Source organism: Elephas maximus, chromosome 1 (assembly GCF_024166365.1).
Source record: "Elephas maximus indicus isolate mEleMax1 chromosome 1, mEleMax1 primary haplotype, whole genome shotgun sequence".
Classification (NCBI taxonomy): Eukaryota; Metazoa; Chordata; class Mammalia; order Proboscidea; family Elephantidae; genus Elephas; species Elephas maximus.
In genome coordinates, this window is record NC_064819.1 from 58751648 (window position 1) to 58770407 (window position 18760).

Here is an 18760-nt window from a genome sequence, read left to right on the forward strand (position 1 = left end):
GACAGTATTCGGTTGTGATCCATAAGGTTTTTATTGGCTAACTTTCAGAAGTAGATCATCAAGCCTTTGTTCCTAGTCCATTTTCTGTGGTTGCTGGAGGCGAGGCTGTGGAGAAGATGCTGGACACAGGGCTTTCTCTTCAAAAGGCTCCAGGCCCTCTTTTTGTCTCAGCCAGTCAGACCTCACAGACCTGAGGATCATGTAGAGTGAGAAAGCAATGAGCTGACTGAAGCTGGTGCTAACCAAGAATTTATGGAAGATTTTATTGCTGTTTCCAACTGAGAACTTTTCTTCAATCATTTATGGAAAACATAAAAGCCAGTGGGAATCAAATAGGATAAAACAAGGTTGGAACCACTCTTCCAGATGCTTCGCACAGCTGTTTTTTGCTTAAGCAGTGGGAGCAAGAAAAGAGGATATTCGTTCGCTATTTGGGTCAGAAACAACACCTTAAAGTCTCTCCTACATAATTCATGTCCACTCAAATAGAATGAGAGGTCAAATTTCAGACCCTAAAGCTTTTCATCAATCTTCTTTTTCTTTTTTTTAATCTCATGAGATTGGTGTGAAAAATAAGAAAGATTCTATTCCATAAAGAAAAAAAAAATTCTCTCTGGGGTGGTGGATATCACAATTCCAGAAACAAGATGGAATGCACTGTGGGCTTCCTTACGCGCTGAGATCCAGACGGCTCTTTCCTCTGACTCCATTTCATAAAACCAGTGGCGTCTCAGCCCTGGGAACAAAGAGCAGAGTGAGAATGATTCTGATTTTAATATTCATAACTCATGTGCATGCTGAAAGCTTTGATTTTTAATAAGTTAATGGCCATCCATTGCACTTATAATGTCTCTTTTACCCCAGGGGTTTGGAGGAGTTTGAGAAGAGCCAGCCAGCGGGCCAGTTGCTTTCCCTCTTCGTGACCTAGTTGGTAGCATTCTCCCTGGGAACTAAGCAGAGAGAAGGTATCTGTTCATCCCACACTGACTGCCCCTGAAAGCCCAGAAGAGGGTGACTCTTGCTGCCAGCAACAGAACTTTCTTAGGCTGCCTGCAATCCGTATGTAACTGCAGAAAGGACCATACTCTGGCGTTGATATCAGATTGGCAGAGTCACACATTTGGTGTCCTCCTAGGCTGGTCCTAACACAACTCCTCCATCCTCCTTTTGGGGATATGCCTCAGTGGAACCCAAAGAGAGACTGAGGCACAGTGCCTAAAGAATGGGGGCGAGGGACTGTGTGGAATGCGTGGGAGGCTAAGAGTGGAATGCATGAGAAAGTTGCTCTGGGACTCCTGACTTCCCCAGTGTGCACATCATATAATGATTTGCAAATGATTTAGTATCCCTGCCATCAGGGTTCCCAGGGTAAATTTTCTCTGTTCCCACCACAGAGGGGCTGGGCCGTCCCACTGTAAGCAGGAGGGAGCCCATTGCACTTGGGTGCTCTGGCCAGAACGTTTCCCAATGCTGTGGCGATTCGTGATCGAGAACTGGCTGTAATTATTCATTATAACCCTAACAAGAAGTAATGTGTATCATTCTCTATATCCGTGGCCTGGGTTTTTCTCTGTGTGGCCATTTCTCAAACAACCCATTCGTCTTATTTGTTTTTCTATGTATTTTTCTTCCAAAATCAGTTATATGCAAAAAACAAACGAACAAACAAAAAAAAGGACTATGGTGAGAAATTTATTCACTTTTAGTGAAGACGTGATAATACCAAGTTCTCCTTCTGGGTGCAGTCTATATTGTATGTACATATTCAGATTTATTCCTGTATTGTAGGAACGTTGGTGGGTTTAGGGGTTGAACTTATACCTTCTGTGTGGGAGACCCGGGTTTGATTCCCAAAGAATGTACCTCATGTGTGGCCACCACCCATCTGTCAGTGGAGGCTTGTGCGTGGCTATAATGCTGAATAGATTTTAGCAGCACTTCCAGGTTAAGATAAACTAGGAAGAAAGGCCTGGCGATCTACTTCTGAAAATCAGCCAATGAAAATTCTATGGATCACAATGGTCTGATTTACAAGCAATCGTGGGAAGAGTACAGGACTGGGCAGCATTTCGATTAGTTGTAATGGGGCCACTGGGATTGGAGGAAGCTAACAACAACATTCTTATATTGAACTGAGATTTGGTTTCTTTATTCATGTATAAGTGGCTAAATAAAGATATACACACGCCTAGGAAAGGATAGTATCTCACGTTTAAGTGCCAGAATAAGGTATATGTTAACATTGAGTTCTGATTTTCACCTTGTATAGAGCTGAGAAATACTATCCAAGTTAATAATAATAATGATAAAATAAAGAGTGAGCTACTTGTATCAGGTGGACACTTGAGACTGTGTTGGCATCTCCTGTCTGGAGGCGAGATAGGAGGGTAGAGAGGGTTAGAAACTGGCAAAACGGTCACGAAAGGAGAGGCTAGAAGAAGGGAGCGGGCTGACTTATTATGGGGAGAGTAAGTGGGAGTATGGAGTAAGGTGTATATAAGCTTATATGTGACAGACTGACTTGATTTGTAAACTTTCACTTAAAGCATAATAAAAATTATTTTAAAAAATGATAAAATAAAGGCCAACATTTTACCTCCAGGAGAAAATGAAAGCCTGTGATACAATAGAATAAGCGATGATTTTATTCAACAGCTTGATCTTTACACACAAACACAAAATCGCCTGAGTGGAACCTGCATTCTTACAGACAGACAGGAGTGGTGAATATTACAATAAAGTAAAAAACCCGTTGCCATCTAGTCAATTCCAACACGTAGCGACCCTACAGGACAGAGCAGAACTGCCCCTTAGGGTTTCCAAAGCTGTGATCTTTATGGAAGCAGACTGCCACATCTTTCTCCCTCAGAGCGGCTGGTGGGTTCAAGCCGCTTAATGACTGCACCGCCAGGGCTCCTGAATATTAAAATGGCGCCCTAAAAACAGCCCTGCTCCTCACAGGAATCCTTTTCTGATGTCTCATTTAGCCTTCCCTAACACAGAGCTGGGGGCTTTCAGTTACATTGTAGCTCCCAACTGCTGTGCTTAAATTGCTGCTGGAAGCACTGAGCCCTCTGTTGCTGCAGATTTAGCTTCTGGGCAGGGGAGAATATGGGGAGAAGTCATTTGCATCAAAAACACTAGCTGTCTATTTCCATTAGAAAAAACACTTGGTATTTTAGTGCAAATTATTTAAAAGGGCAGATAACTTATGAATGCAGAAAGGGTAATCCTCAAAGATGTGTGCAATTTTGTTCCGTTGGATGTCCTGGGGCGAAAACATCAAGGATAACAAGTGTACTAAATACAAACAGACATAAACATAAAATATGACACCCAGGATTAAAATATTGTTTTCAAGAGTCCTTCACACTTACGGAGAAAAGCTGCCTTGTTAATATTGAGGCCTATTATTCTCTACATTTCAGAGGCAGGTTGTTCTTTGTTGGCAGTATTCTTAGAAAGTTGTTGAAATTCTGGGACTTCAATCAAACTAGCCTGGAATTACAGGGCCCACTCAGGGAGGGGATTGGATTAAGGGTTAGGAGCTCAGGCCCTGGAGCGGGACAGATCTGGGTCTGACTCTCAGGGCCTTCATCTACAACTGGGAGCTTGAGTTGTTGAGAGGATTAAACACTACACAACGAAACAAAGATCCCAGATGTAAAGTGCTTAGTGTAGGGCCTGGCCCAGGAAAAAAAAAAAAGGGTGTGTGTGTGGGTATGTGGGTGTCTGTGTCTGTTTATTTCCTCCCTTCGTGCCTGATCACGGAAAAGATATGAGAGTGGAAAATGCACTATTGACTAGTATATAATGGGAAGAGATTTTTATGGTTTAGGAAAACAAAGGTACTCTTTGGGAAAAATGCACCAAGATGTTGGCAAATTTAGGGAGTGAGAGAAAAGAGGAATCTCATAATATCTAAGTTTGTGGATGTCACTGATATAATAACTGTTCATAACCAAGGTTTAGGTATCTCTGTTTTGTTTATCTAAGAATAACAGCTAACAGTGTTGTAGAGGCAAACGAGCACTGCTTCAAGTTAAAACAGAGAGGTTTATTAAGGGCTTAAAACAATCGCCGTTGGGGGACCACATAGCCCATTGAAAATGGAACCAGGTAGTCCTGGGGCACAGTTACGTTGTACAGGTATTCTTATGGGGTAAAAAGAGGAACGAAACCATAGGGAGGGCAATTACAGGAAAATCTATGAATATTGTAATAATCACACTCTGATTGGTGTGATTGGTTGAAGAAGTAAACCCAGTGTATGGTTACTCCCTCACGGCCCATAGGGCTCCGTAGATCGTGCTTATAACAGATTATGTCTGTGGTATAATAAATAGATGTTTTTACCAAAATGGGTCTTCCTAATCTGCAGGTAGTGCCATTCTAAGTGATAATTTTCAGGCAACCAGCTCCTTTTCTCTTGTGGGACCTCAATCTCCAAGACGACAATTTGAGGTGAAAAAGTGTGCAGGGACTCCTTCCTGTGGGAGGTTTTTTGGACCAGGAAGTGGCTCACTGGCCTTGGGGAGAGCTCAGTCCCATGATCACACCTAAGCACAGCGGAGGCTGGGAAATATCGCCTAGTGGTGTGCCCAGGGACAAAAGAGTATGGTTTTGGTGAACAGCTAGCAGTTCCAACCTGAATCTTTCCACAGAGCTTTTGGGAGATCAAATGAGTTAAAGTATAGGAGAGGGCTTGTTAACAATCATAAAACACTGTATATACACACACATATATATATGGGCTCAAACATACTAATGATCATATAGATGGTGTAGAACCAGGCAATGTTTTGTTGTGTGATACAGAAGGTCTTCAAGGTCTTCATGAGTCAGAGCCAACTTGACAGCAACTAACAACCACAACAAATACATATGTAAACATACATATATCCGCCTGTATGTGTGTGTGAGTGCATGCATATATATATGTTGTTGTTGTTAGGTGGCTTCGAGTTGATTCCAACTCATAGTGACCCTACGAAGGAACAAACACTACCCAGTCCCACACCATCCTCGTGATTGTTGCTGTGTTTGAGCCCATTGTTTTTGGCCAGTGTGTCAGTCCATCTCATTGACAGTCTTCCTCTCTTTTGCCGACCCTCTGCTTTACCAAGCATGATGTCCTTCTCCAGGGACTAGTCCCTCCTGATGAGTCCAAAGTACCAAAGACATAGTCTCACCATCCCCCCTTCTAAGGAGCATTCTGGCTGGACTTTTTCTAAGACAGATTTGTTCATTCTTATGGCAGTCCATGGTATATTCAATATTCTATGCCAACACTATAATTCAAATGCATCAATTCTTCTTCAGCCTTCCTTATTCATTGTCCAGCTGTGGAATACAAATGAGGCAATTGAAAATGCCATGGCTTGGGTCAGATGCACCTTAGTCCTCAAAGTGACATCTTGGCTTTTTAACACTTTAAAGAGATCTTTTTGCGCAGATTTGCCCAATGCAATGCTCTGTTTGTTTCTTGACTGCTGCTTCCATGAGTGTTGATTGTGGATCCAAGTAAAATGAAATCCTTCACAACTTCAGTATTTTCTCCATTTAACACTTTGTTCCTTATTGGTCCACTTGTGAGGATTTTTGTTTTCTGTACGTTGAGGTGTAATCCATATTGAAGGCTATAGTCTTGGATCTTCATCAGTAAGAGTTTCAAGTTCTCTTTGTTTTCAGTAAGCAAGGTTGTGTCTTCTGCATATCACATGTTGTTAATGAGTTTTCCTCCAATCCTGATGCTGCATTCTTCTTTATGTAATCCAGTTTCTTGGATTTATTTGTTCAGCATACAGATTGAATAAGTATGGTGAAAGGATACAACCCTGACACACACCTTTCCTGATTTTAAACCAAGCAGTATCCTCCTGTTCTGTTTGAACGACTACCTGGTGGTCTCTGCAGAGGCTCCTCATGAGCACAATTAGGTGTTCTGGAATTCATAATCTTTGCAATATTATCCTTAATTTGTTGTGATCCACACAGTCGAATGCCTTTGCATAGTCAATAAACATCTTTCTGGGATTCCATCTGACATCAGCTCTGATAGCCCTCATTCCACATCCTCTTCTGAATCAGGCTTGAATTTCTGGCAGTTCCCTGTAGATGCACTGCTGCAATCATTTCTGAATTATCTTCAGCAAAATTTTACTTGCTTATGATATGTCTGTCTTAATTATCTATTGCTGCTATAACAGAAATACCACAAGTGGATGGCTTTAACGAACAGCAATTTATTCTTTCACAGTTTAGGAGGCTAGAAATCTGCAATCAGGGTGTCAGCTCCAGGGGAAGGCTTTGTCTCTCTGTCAACTCTGGGGGAAAGTCCTTGTTTTCAATCTTCCCCTGGGTCTAGGAGTTTCTCAGCGCAGGAACCCCACGTCCAAAGGAAGCGCTTCACTCCCGGCCCTTCTGTCTTGGTAGTGGGAGGTCCCTCTTCTTTCCATCTCAAAAAAGAGTGACTCAAAACACAACTCAATCCCGTAGACTGAGTCCTGTCTCGTTAACGTAACAGCCTCTAACTCTGCCTCATTAATATCATGGAGGTTAGGAATTACAATACGTAGGATAATCACATCAGATCACAAAATGGTAGACAACTACACAATACTGGGAATAATGGCCTAGCCAAGTTGACACATACTTTTGGGGGGCACAATTCAATTCATAACATGATATTAATGATATTGTTTGATAATTTCAGCATTCTATTGGACCACCTTTCTTTGGAATGGCACAAATATGGATCTCATCCAGTCAGTGGGCCAGGTAGCTGTCTTCCAAATTTCTTGGCATAGACAAGTGAGCACTTCTACTGTCATGTGCACTGGTTGAAACATCTCAGTTGGTATTCCATTAATTCCTGGAGCCTGTTTTTTTTTTTTTTTTTTTTGCCAGTGCCTTCAGTGCAGCTTGGACTTCTTCCTTCACTACCATGGGTTCTTGATTATATGCAACCTCCTGAAAAGATTGAATGTTGATCAATTATTTTTGGTACAGTGACTCTGTGTATTCCTTCCATCTTCTTTTGATGCTTCCAGTGTCATTCAATATTTTCCCTGTAGGATCCTTCAATATTGCAACTTGAGGCTTAAATTTTTTCTTTAGTTCTTTCAGCTTGAGAAATGCCGAGAGTGTTCCTCCCTCTTGGTTTTCTAACTCCAGGTCTTTGCACATTTCGTTATAATAATTTACTTTGTCTTCTCAAGCTGCCCTTTGAAAATTTACTGTTTAGCTCTTTTAGTTCATCATTTCTTCTGTTTGATTTAGCTACTCTACGTTCAAAAGCAAGTTTGAGTCTCTTCTGACATCCATTTTGGTCTTTTCTTTCCTTCCTGTCTTTTTAATGGCCTTTTGCTTTCTTCATGTATGATGTTCTTGATGTCATCCTACGACTCATCTGGCCTTTGGTCATTAGTGCTCAATGCATAACTTGAAACAAATCTGTCCTTGAGACAGTCTGTAAATTTGGGTGGGATTTACTCAAGGTCGAACTTTGGTTCGTGTGGACTTGCTTTAATTTTCTTCAGCTTCAACTTGAACGTGCATAAGAATGATTGATGATCTGTTCCAAAGTTGGCCCCTGGCCTTGTTCAGACTGATGATATTGAGCTTCCCCATCCTCTCTTTCTGCAGATATAGTAGACTTGATCCCTGTGTTTTCTATCCTGTGAGGTCCATGTGTATAGTCACAGTTCCAGTTGTTCAAAAAAAGTATTTCCAATGAATAGGTTGTTGGTCTTGCAAAATTCTAATCATGTGATCTCTGATGTCGTTTCTATCATCAAGGCCATATTATCCAACTACCGATCATCTTTATTTCCAACTTTCACATTCCAATCACCAGTAGTTATCAATGCATCTTGATTGCATGTTTGATTAATTTTCACACTGCAGAAGTTGGAAAAAATCTTGAATTTCTTCACCTTTGGCTTTACTGGTTGGTCATAAATTTAATAATAGTTGTATTAACTGGCCTTCCTTGTAGGTGTCCTTGGATGCTGATCCTATCACTGACAGAGCTGTACTTCAGGATAATCTTGAAATGTTCTTTTTGATTATGAGTGGGACTCCATTCCTCTTTAATTTGCCATTTCTGATATAGTAGACCATATGATTGTCTGATTCACAATGGCCAAATCCAGTCCATTTTAGCTCACTAATTCCTAGGATATCGATCTTTGTGTATTCCATTTCATTTTTGATGACTTCCAATTTTCCTAGGTTCATACTTCATATATTCCACATTCTGATTATTAGTGGATATTTACAGCTGTTTCTTCTCATTTTGAGTCCTGCCACATCAGCAAATGAATGTCCTAAGAGCTGGACTTCATCCACGTCATTAAGAGGCAGCTCTTCCCCAGGCATATTTTGAGTGCTTTCCAACCTGAGGGGCTCATCTTCCTGCACTGTATCAGACTATGTTCTGCTGCTATTCATGAGGTTTTCAATGGCCTTTTTTTTTTTTTTTTTTTTTCAAAATTAGACACCAGGTACCTTATTCCTAGTGTATCTTAGTCTGGATGCTCTGCTGACATCTATCCACCATGAGTGACCTTGCTGATATTTGAAATACCGAGAGCACAGCTACCAGTATCACAGCGACGTGCAAACTGCCACAGTACGACAAACTGACAGAAGAGTGGTGGATGTACGAATGTATTGTACATATATGTGTGTGTTTATGTAAGTATAATTCCAAACAATGGAAAATAAAAAAAAGACTTTAAAGCACTAATCTAATAATTTTTTTGTTGTTGTTCTGAACACCACTGCCATACTCCAAGAACAGTTTGCTAAGGCACAGGGCGCATGGTGATGGCCCACCGGGAGGTGAAGTACCTGATGGTGATGCTGAGGAAACTCAGTCTGCACAGTGTGGGCAGGTAGTACAGATAGCAAGAGATGGGCCAAAACTTACCCTATTGTTGTGTGCCGTATAATTGATCCTGACTCATAGCGACCCTGTAGAACAGAGTAGAGCTGCCCCATGGGGTTTCCTAGGTTGTTATCTTTATGGGAGCAGAGTGCCACATCTTTCTTCCTGGTGCTACTGGTGGATTTGAACCACCGACCTTTGGTTATCAGCCTTTGCTAACCTTTTGTTAGAGTGCTTTAACTATTGAACCACCAGGGCTCCTACTTACATTAAGAGGCCATTAAATCTTATAAAGAGCTCACAGATTTCACAGAGCAATGGTCATTGGTAACTACGCAGCAGACTATCCAATGAAGAGGCCAAGAGAGAAATTTGGAAAGACAGGCATAGCAAGGGCCAGCCACTGATACTGACAGATCTTTACAAAAGAGCTCTTGGCTCCTCTTCTGCGCTGTCTCTGAACATGCCGATGCAACTATCTCTGAGGTTAAGTGACTGTACCATGCCTCGGTGTGCAATCAGCAAGGATTTCCTGGTGAAGAAAAAATTTCATATATTTTCCATTATAGCGTAATTCATTTTTTTTTTTTTTGGCCATTTTTAAAGACGTGAGCGCATATTGAATATCCCAGTTTTCCAGGAAAAAATTAGTAAGTGACATATGTTTATTTTGTTGCCATCACTAAGTATTTGGGGGTTTATTTTTAATACGTTATTTTTGTTTTAAGATAAGCCCAGATGTATTCGGTGGAATCAGCGTGATGATAGATTTTTAATACATCCTTTGGTGAATTCAAATGATATGCTTATATTATATGAAGAGTTTTCTAAGGCGTGCCCTTTTTAACTCCTTTATTTCTTACCATTCTTAATGCCCCATAGTACGTGCTATACTTTACTTGGTAAAGCATCCTTTTAAAATTATGGTCCTTTTTTGGAATCAATAGGTTTAATTTTGAAATAAAGTTAGTCAGGAATGGGTTGTCAGAGAGGCCATCTGTGACCACTTGATGGAATATAACACACCATCTTGTCCCTCTGTTTGCTCTGCTTTATTTTTCTTCCTAGATTATTACATATTTATGCCTTTACTGTCAGTGTTCACTTATTAGAATATAAGTTCCATGAGGGGAGAGATTTGGGAAGTCTCTGTATGCCTAATCTTAGAACCGTGGTTAGTACCTCTCACTAACACACTTATTGCCATTCTGACTCATAGCAACCCATAGGACAGAGTAGAACTGTCCCACAGGGTTTCCAAAGCTGTAATCTTTACGGAAGTGGACTGCCACATTTTTCTCTCACAGAGTGGCTGGTGGGTTCAAACTGCTGATCTTTTGATTAGCAGCTGAGTGCTTAACCACTGTGCCACCAGGGCTCCTTACTTAGTACTTAAACCCTCAAAAAACTGAAACCCACTGCCATCAAGTCAGTTCCGACTCATAATGACCCTATGGGACAGAGTAGAAATGTCCTATAGGGTTTCCAAGGAACGACTGGTGTATTTGAACTGCTGACTTTTTGGTTAGCAGCCAAATGTTTAACCACTGTGTTGCCAGGGCCCCACTTAGTACCTAGTAGATTGGCTAAATATATGCATACACCACCACCCATCCGTTCATTTTTTGCACTGTGGTGGCTTGCCTGTTGCTGTGATGCTGGAAGCTATGCCATTGGTTTTTCAAATACCAGCAGAGTCACCAATGATGGACAGCTTTCAACGAAACTTTCAGATTAAGACAGACCAAGGAAGAAATGCCTGGCAATCTATTTAAAAAATTAGCCAGTAAAAACCCTATGGATCACAATTGAATAATGTCTGATACAATAGTGCTGGAAGATGAGCCCCCTAGGCTGGAAGGCACTCAAAATACACGGTGGCCTCAACAATGAACTGGGCACACCAAGGATTGTGAAGATAGTGCAGGACCAGGCAATGTTTTGTTCTGTTATGCACGGGGTTGCCATGAGTTGGAGCCAACTCAATGGTAACTAGCAACAACATACGCATGCACAAAGATTAGGTCTGGATATCCTGGACCAGTGATCTTCTCCACATTCTAGATCAATGATCTTCTACTGTATCATTTTTTCCCTTGTAACTCAGGACTTTCTCCCCCTCACAGCAGTACCTGAGAAAAACTACCTGTCCCTGCTCCAGCCATCTTCACCTCAGTCAGTCTGAATGAAACTTACGATGTTGCCTTCACCTGGAGTAGGAGTGGGGCCACTAGCTGGTCTCTTTCCCCAGACTCAGTCAGTTTAAGAGCCACTCTGACTTTTCACAAAGCTTGAATAGAACGAGGCCATGGAAACACGGGGGAGGAACATACACAAGAACGAATAGACTCATCGATAGACTCATTGGCTTCCAACGAGTGCGTAATTCTCACAGGAAAAGGACACTTATCTAGAGTAGGGAGTGGGGAAGGTTGGGAGAGGAATTTATGGAACGGTCAGTGCTTTACAGTTATTTAATGTTTTTCCTTTTATTATCATGGGCAGATAGATGAATAGACATGTAAATACACATATAGAAAACAGAACAGGATGAAAATCTTGCCCTTTCTTAAAAGATTTACTAGTAATTCCTTTTGGAGAGAGAACTGCCTTTGCAAATGCCTGATTGGGGCAGGTGAAATCCTGTAGACAGGGATAGAAGACAAGGATTAAGGGGAAGAGTTCGCTGTTCGAGGGAGTGGGATAGGTGAGAGAAGAGAGAAGGAAAACCCAGCAATATCCCGGCGACTAGGAGAGAAAGGCCCGGAAGGCACAATTGTAGTTGTGGTAGCCACTTTAAGATCATTGGCCCCCAGTGATCTCCACTCCCTGATATTCATACCTTTGCATAGTCCTCTCCCACATTGTACCAGGGTTGGTCTGTGTGACCATCAGAATATGACAGGAGGGATGGTATATTATCTGCAAGAGTAGGTTAAAAAGTTGTGACTTCTCATGTTGAGACTGGTGCCCTCTATGTCTCTTTCTGATTCTTTCTCTCACATCACTCATTCTTGGGGAAGCCAGTTGCCATGCTGTGGATACCACCATGGAGAGGCTCATGTGTAAGAAACTGATGACTCTGGCCAACAGCCAATGAGAAACTGAGACCTGGGTGAGCTTGAAGATAGATTCTTCAGCCCCAGGTGAGTCTTGAGATGTATGCAGCTTTGGCAGCCATTTTGATGGCAACCTTTTTTATGATAGATCCTGAGCCAGAACCACCCAGCTAAGCTGCTCCTGGATTCCTCACCCTGAGAAATTGTGTGGGGTAATAAATGTTTGCTTTTATACGTTGCTATGTTTTGGGATAATCTGTTATGCAACAGTAGATAACTGATACATTAGTAGAGAGGCAAGAAGGCATATTATGCATAGTGATGCCCACTGTTTTATGAAGGGTTTTGAGTGAAGAATGGGCTCTGATCCACACATACCTCAACCATTTGTCTTAGTTATCTAGTGTTGCTATAACAGAAATATCTCAAGTGGACGGCTTTAACAAACAGACATTTGTTATTTCACAGTTTAGGAGGCTAGAAGTCTGAAATCAGGGCGCCACCTCTAAGGCTAGAAGTCTGAAATCAGGGCGCCACCTCTAGCGGAAGGCTTTCTGTCTACTCTGGGGGAAGGTTCTTGTCTCAGTCTTCCTCTGGGTGTAGGAGATTCTCAGTGCAGGGATCCCAGGTCCAAAGGACATGCTCTGCTCCCAGCTCTTCTTTCTTGTTGGTTGGAGTTTCCTCTGTCTCTGCTAGTTTTCTCTCTCCTTTTTATCTCTTGTAAGATAACAGGTGACGCAAGCCATACCCCTGGAAAATTCCCCTGAGGACTGTGACCTGAGTAAGTGTGTTGCATCCCACCCTAATCCTCTTTAACGTAACCTAATCTCGCCTCATTAACCACAGGCATAGATTAGAATTTACAACACATAGGACAATTATATCAGATCACAAAATGGAGTACTACCACACATTACTGGGTATTATGGCTTAGTCAAGTTGACGCATATTTTGGGGGTATACAATTTAATCCATGACAATTTGGAACACTCTTTATACACTTAGGCAGCAAAGAGAATAGAAGAGGGAGATGAGTGTCTCAAAAGTGATGTGACTCTGAACTTCCCTCTTGAATGACTAAGAAGGGCCTGAGTTGAGCTGAGGCTAGTCTACTGTCACAGACACAACACCAATATATCTAGCTCAAATTGGCCATGTGTCACAGTGTAAGGTGCCATTTCAGTTAGGAACATTTTTATTGCAACTAACAGGAAACCCACTCAAACTGGCTTAAGCAAGACAGGGATATAATTGACTGCTGTCAAGGAAAAGTCCAGGGGTAGGTAGGTTTCATCTGAGATTTGAGTCAGTGACTCAACAGTATCACCAAGGACCTGGTTCATTTCCTTCATGCTTCCCTGCCTTTTTCAGTATCAGGTTGCATCCCAGGGTTGGCTCCTTTCAGGATCATAAAATGGCTTCCAGCATCTTCTGGAGGCTGCGTTCATCCTTGTCAATGTCCCCCAGAATGGAGAGCTCTTCTTCCCCAACTGTCAAAGAGGAGTCATGTGTTTCATGCTGGCTAGACTAGATGAGCTCATTTGTCCAATTCCAAGGCTGCCTATCCTTGACCATTCACTGTAGCAAGGAGGCTGGGATTATGCTGGTAGATTACAACTGCAGCTGGCGGGTGGGGTTAATAATGGTGCGGAGGTAGAATGGATACTGGTCTGAGGTTCAGAAAGAGTAATGACTTGCCTAAGGGCACACAGTGAGTGAGTGTGAACACAAGAATTTGATCCAAAGTCTCTCTGGCTCCCAAACCCATTCTTGTTTCCCCTGCCACAGAACTAAAAAAAAAAAATAGTTGTGGTTGGGTCGACTCCTACACCTGGTGACCCCATGTGTGTCAGAATGGAACTGTGCTCTGTAGGGTTTTCAAGGGCTGTGATCTTTTGGAAGTAGACTACCAGGCCTTTCTTTGGATGTACCTCTGGCTAGACTCAAACCACCAACCTTTTGGTTAGCAGTGGAGCACTTAACCCTTTATGCTACCTACCAGGCACCTGCCAGAGAGTAGCACTGGTGTTAACTCATTGTTAGCTCAATATTAACTGTCTTAACAATGTTAAATGTGTTAACCATAACACATTCATTTTTTATGACAGTGTTTTGCAGAGATATCATTATTCCTATTTCTCTAATGAAGAAACTGAGCCTCATTATTATTGCACATTCTGGTGCAATAATTTCAAGGGAAATTGGCTGAGACTGGAGGATCTCTGTCTGTCCAGACAGTTGAGTGGAATTCTCTATGTAACAATGCTGAAGTCTCTCTGGCCTCTCCCTGGAGGGGAACCTTGAGTTGTAGGGTGTGGAGTGTGGAGTTAGGAGGTAGGAGAAATGTCTAGGTCAGGAATTTTCCAAAATTTTGGAAATATTTGAAAACTATCTCTTAGCCTGGAGCATTTCTCAGCCTTGATAGTTTCCTGTGTAAGCCTTTACTACCATCACTATCCCCACCCTTCCAACTTTACACAAACTGTTCGTTTTCCATTTAGGCTCAGTCACTATCTTCCCGGGAAACCCTGGTGGCATAGTGGTTAAGTGTTACGGCTGCTAACCAAGAGGTCGGCAGTTCAAATCCTCCAGGTGCTCCTTGAAAACTCTATAGGGCAGTTCTACTCTGTCCTATAACGTTGCTTTCAGTTGGAATTGACTTTACAGTGACATACTTTTTTTTATTGCACTTTAAGTGAAAGTTTACAAATCAAGTCAGTTTTTCATACAAAAATTTATATATACCTTGCTCTATACTCCTAGTTGCTCTCCCCTAATGAGACAGCACACTCCTTCTCTCCACCCTCTATATTTGTGTCCATTCAGCCAGCTTTTGTTCTGCTCTGCCTTCTCATCTCCCCTCCAGACAGGAGCTGCCCACATAGTCTCATGTGCCTACTTAATCCAAGAAGCTCACTCCTCACCAGTATCATTTTCTATCCTATAGTCCAGTCCAATCCCTGTCTGAAGAGTTGGCTTGGGGAATGGTTCCTGTCTTGGGCTAACAGAAGGTCTGGGGACCATGACCTCCAGGGTCCTTCTAGTCTCAGTCAGACCATTACCGTCTAGTCTTTTTATGAGAATTTGAGGTCTGCCTCGCACTGCTCTCCTGCTCCCTCAGGGGTTCTCTGTTGTGTTCCCTGTCAGGACAGTCATCGGTTGCCACTGGGTACCATCTAGTTCTTCTGGTCTCAGGCTGAAGTAGCCTCTGGTTTATGTGGCCTTTTCTGTCTCTTGGGCTCATAATTACCTTGTGTCTTTGCTGTTCATCATTCTCCTTTGCTCCAGGTGGGCTGAGATCAATTGATGCCTCTTAGATGGCTACTTGCTAGCGTTTAAGGCCCCAGATGCCACTCTCCAAAGTGGGCTGCAGAATTGTTTTCTTAATAGATTTTTTATGCCAATTGACCTAGATGTCCCCTGAAACCATGGTCCCCAAACCTCTGGCCCTCCTACACTTCTTTGCTTTTGGTTTAGTCCAGTTGTGCTGACCTCTCCTGTATTCTGTGTTGTCTTTCCCTTCACCTAAAATAGTTCTTGTCTACTATCTAATTAGTGAATACCCCTCTCACTCCCTCCCTTTCTCCCCACTCTCGTAACCATCAAAGAATATTTTCTTCTCTGTTTAAGCTATTTCTTGAGTTCTTATAATTGTGGTGTCATACAATATTTGCCCTTTTGCAGCTGACTAATTTCACTCAGCATAATGCCTTCTAGATACCTCCATGTTATGAAATGTTTCACTGATTCATCATTGTTCTTCATCAATGTATAGTATTCCATTGTGTGAATATACCATAATTTATGTATCCATTCATCTGTTGCTAGGCGCCTTGGTCGCTTCCATCTTTTTGCTATTGTAAACAGTGCTGCAATGAACATGGGTGTGCATATATCTGTTTGTGTAAATCCTCTTATTTCTCTAGGATGTATTCCAAGGAGTGGGATTGCTGGATCGTATGGTAATTCTATTTCTTCTTTTTTAAGGAAGCGCCAAATCAATTTCCAAAGTGGTTGTGCCGTTTTGCATTCCCACCAGCAGTGTTCCAGTCTCTCCACAACCTCTTCAACATTTATTACTTGTGTTTTTTTGGATTAATGCCAGCCTTGTTGGAGTGAGATGGAATCTCATTGTAGTTTTGATTTGCATTTCTCTATTTTTTTTTATTAATGGCTAATGATCTTGAGCATATCCTCATGTATCTGTTAGCCGCCTGAATGTCTTCTTTGGTGAAGTGACTGTTCATATCCTTTGCCCATTTTTTATCTGGGTTATTTGTCTTTTTGTAGTTGAGTTTTTCAGTATCATGTAGATTTTAGAAATCAGATGCTTATTGGAAATGTGATAGCTAAAAACTTTTTCCCAGTCTGTTGGTAATCTTTTTACTCTTTTGGTGAAGTCCTTGTATGAGCATAGGTGTTTGATTTTTAGGAGCTTCCAGTTATCTAGTTTCTCTTCTGGTGTTTGTGCATTGTAAGTAATGTTTTGTATGATGTTTATGCCATGTATTAGGACTCCTAGCGTTGTCCCTGTTTTTTCTTCCATGATCTTTATCATTTTAGATTTTATATTTAGGCCTTTGATATACTTTGAGTTAGTTTTTTTGCATGCTGTTAGTTTTTTATGGGTCTTGTTTCATTTTTTTGTACATGGATATCCAGTTATGCCAGTACCATTTGTTAAAGGGACTGTCTTTTCAGCATTTCACTGACTTTGGGCCTTTGTCAAATATCAGCTGGTCATATGTGGATGGATTTATGTCTGGATTCTCAATTCTGTTCCATTGGTCTGTGTATCTGTTGTTGTACCAATACCAGGCTGTTTTGACTACCTTGGTGGTATAAGAGGTTCTAAAATCAGGTAGAGTGAGGCCTCCCACTTTGTTCTTCTTTTTCAGAATCAACTCAACGGCACTGGGTTTACTTATCCAGGGCTTCTTCCCTTTCCATATGAAGTTGGTGGTTTGTTTTCCACCTCATTAAAAAATATCCTTGGAATTTGGATCAGAATTGCATTGTATCTATAGATTGCCTTTGGGAGAACAGACATTTTTACAATGTTAAGTCTTCCTATCCATGAGCAAGGTATGTTTTTCCACTTCTGTAGGTCTCTTTTGGTTTCTTGCAGTAGTGTCTTGTAGTTTTCTTTGTATAGGTCTTTTACATCTCCAGTAAGATTTATTTCTAAGTATTTTATCTTCTTGGGGGCTACTGTAAATGGAGTTTGTTTCATGTATCTTACAGCCCTGTCTTTGGGTGCATAAATATTTAATATAGTTATATCCTCCTGGTATAGTGTCCCTTTAATCATTATATAGAGTCCTTCCTTATCCTTTGAGGTGGATTTAACTTTAAAATCTATTTTGTCAGAAATTAATATTGCCACACTTGCTCTTTTTTGATTATTGTTTGCTTGATATATTTTTATCCATCCTTTGAGTTTTAGTTTGTTTGTGTCTCTAAGGTGTGTCTCTTGTAGGCATCATATAGACGGATCGTGTTTTTTTAATCCATTCTGGCATTCTCTGTCTCTTTATTGGTGCATTTAGTCCATTTACATTCAGCATAATTATGGATAGGTGTGAGTTTAGTGCTGTCATTTTGATGTCTTTTTTTTGTGTGTTGGTGACAATTTCTTTTTCCCATTTAATTTTTTGTGCTGAGTAGTTTATCTTTATATATTGTCTTTTCCTCTTATTCACTGTCAATTTTGTTTCTGCCGAGTATTTTTTTCTTGTATTTTGTTTTGATAGGTAGGATTGTTAGTCTTCTTGGTGGTTACCTTAATTTTTACCCCGATTTTTCTAAGTTTAAACCCAACTTTTATTTCTTTATATCTCACTGACTTCCTCTCCATATGAAAGACCTGTGACTACATTCTCAGTCCGTCTTTATTGTTTTAATGTTGTCTTCTTTTACATAATGACATCACTGTTTCCCTGTTTTGAGCATTTTTTTATCTTGATTTATTTTTGTGATTTCCATATCTGGGTTGATATCTGGTTGCTCTGTCTTGTGTTCTAGTCTTGGGTTGATATCCGATGTTATTGATTTTCTAACCAGAGAACTCCCTTTAGTAGTTCTTGTAGTTTTGTTTTGGTTTTTACAAATTTTCTAAGTTTCTGATTATCTGGAAATGTCCTAATTTTGCATTCATATTTGAGAGACAATTTTGCTGAATATATGATTTTTGGCTGGCAATTTTTTTCCTTCAATACTTTATATAAGTCATCCCATGGCCTTTTTGCCTGCATGGTTTCTGCCAAGTAGTCTGAGCTTATTCTTATTGACTCTCCTTTGTAGGTGACTTTTCGTTTATCCCCAGTCGCTCTTAAAATTCTCTCTTTATTTTTGGTTTTGGCAAATTTGATTATAACATGTCTTAGTGACTTTCTTTTGAGATCTATCTTATGTGGTGTTCAGTGAGCATCTTGGATAGATATCTTGTCATCTTTCACGGTATCAGGAAAGTTTTCTGTCAACAAATCTTCAACAATTCTCTCTGTATTTTCTGTTATCCCTCCCTGTTCTGGTACTCCAGTCACTCATAGGTTATTTCTCTTTATAGATTCCCACATAATTCTTAGTGTTTCTTCATTTTTTTCAGTTCTTTTATCTGATTTTTCTTCAAATGTATTGGCAACCAGTGTTTTGTCTTCATTCTCACTAATTCTTTTTTCCACTTCCTCAATTCTGCTCCTCTGACTTTCTATTTAGTTGTCTAATTCTGTAATTATTTTTTAATCTTCTAAATTTCTGATTGCTGTCTCTCTATGGATTCTTGCAGCCTATTAAATTTTTCATTATG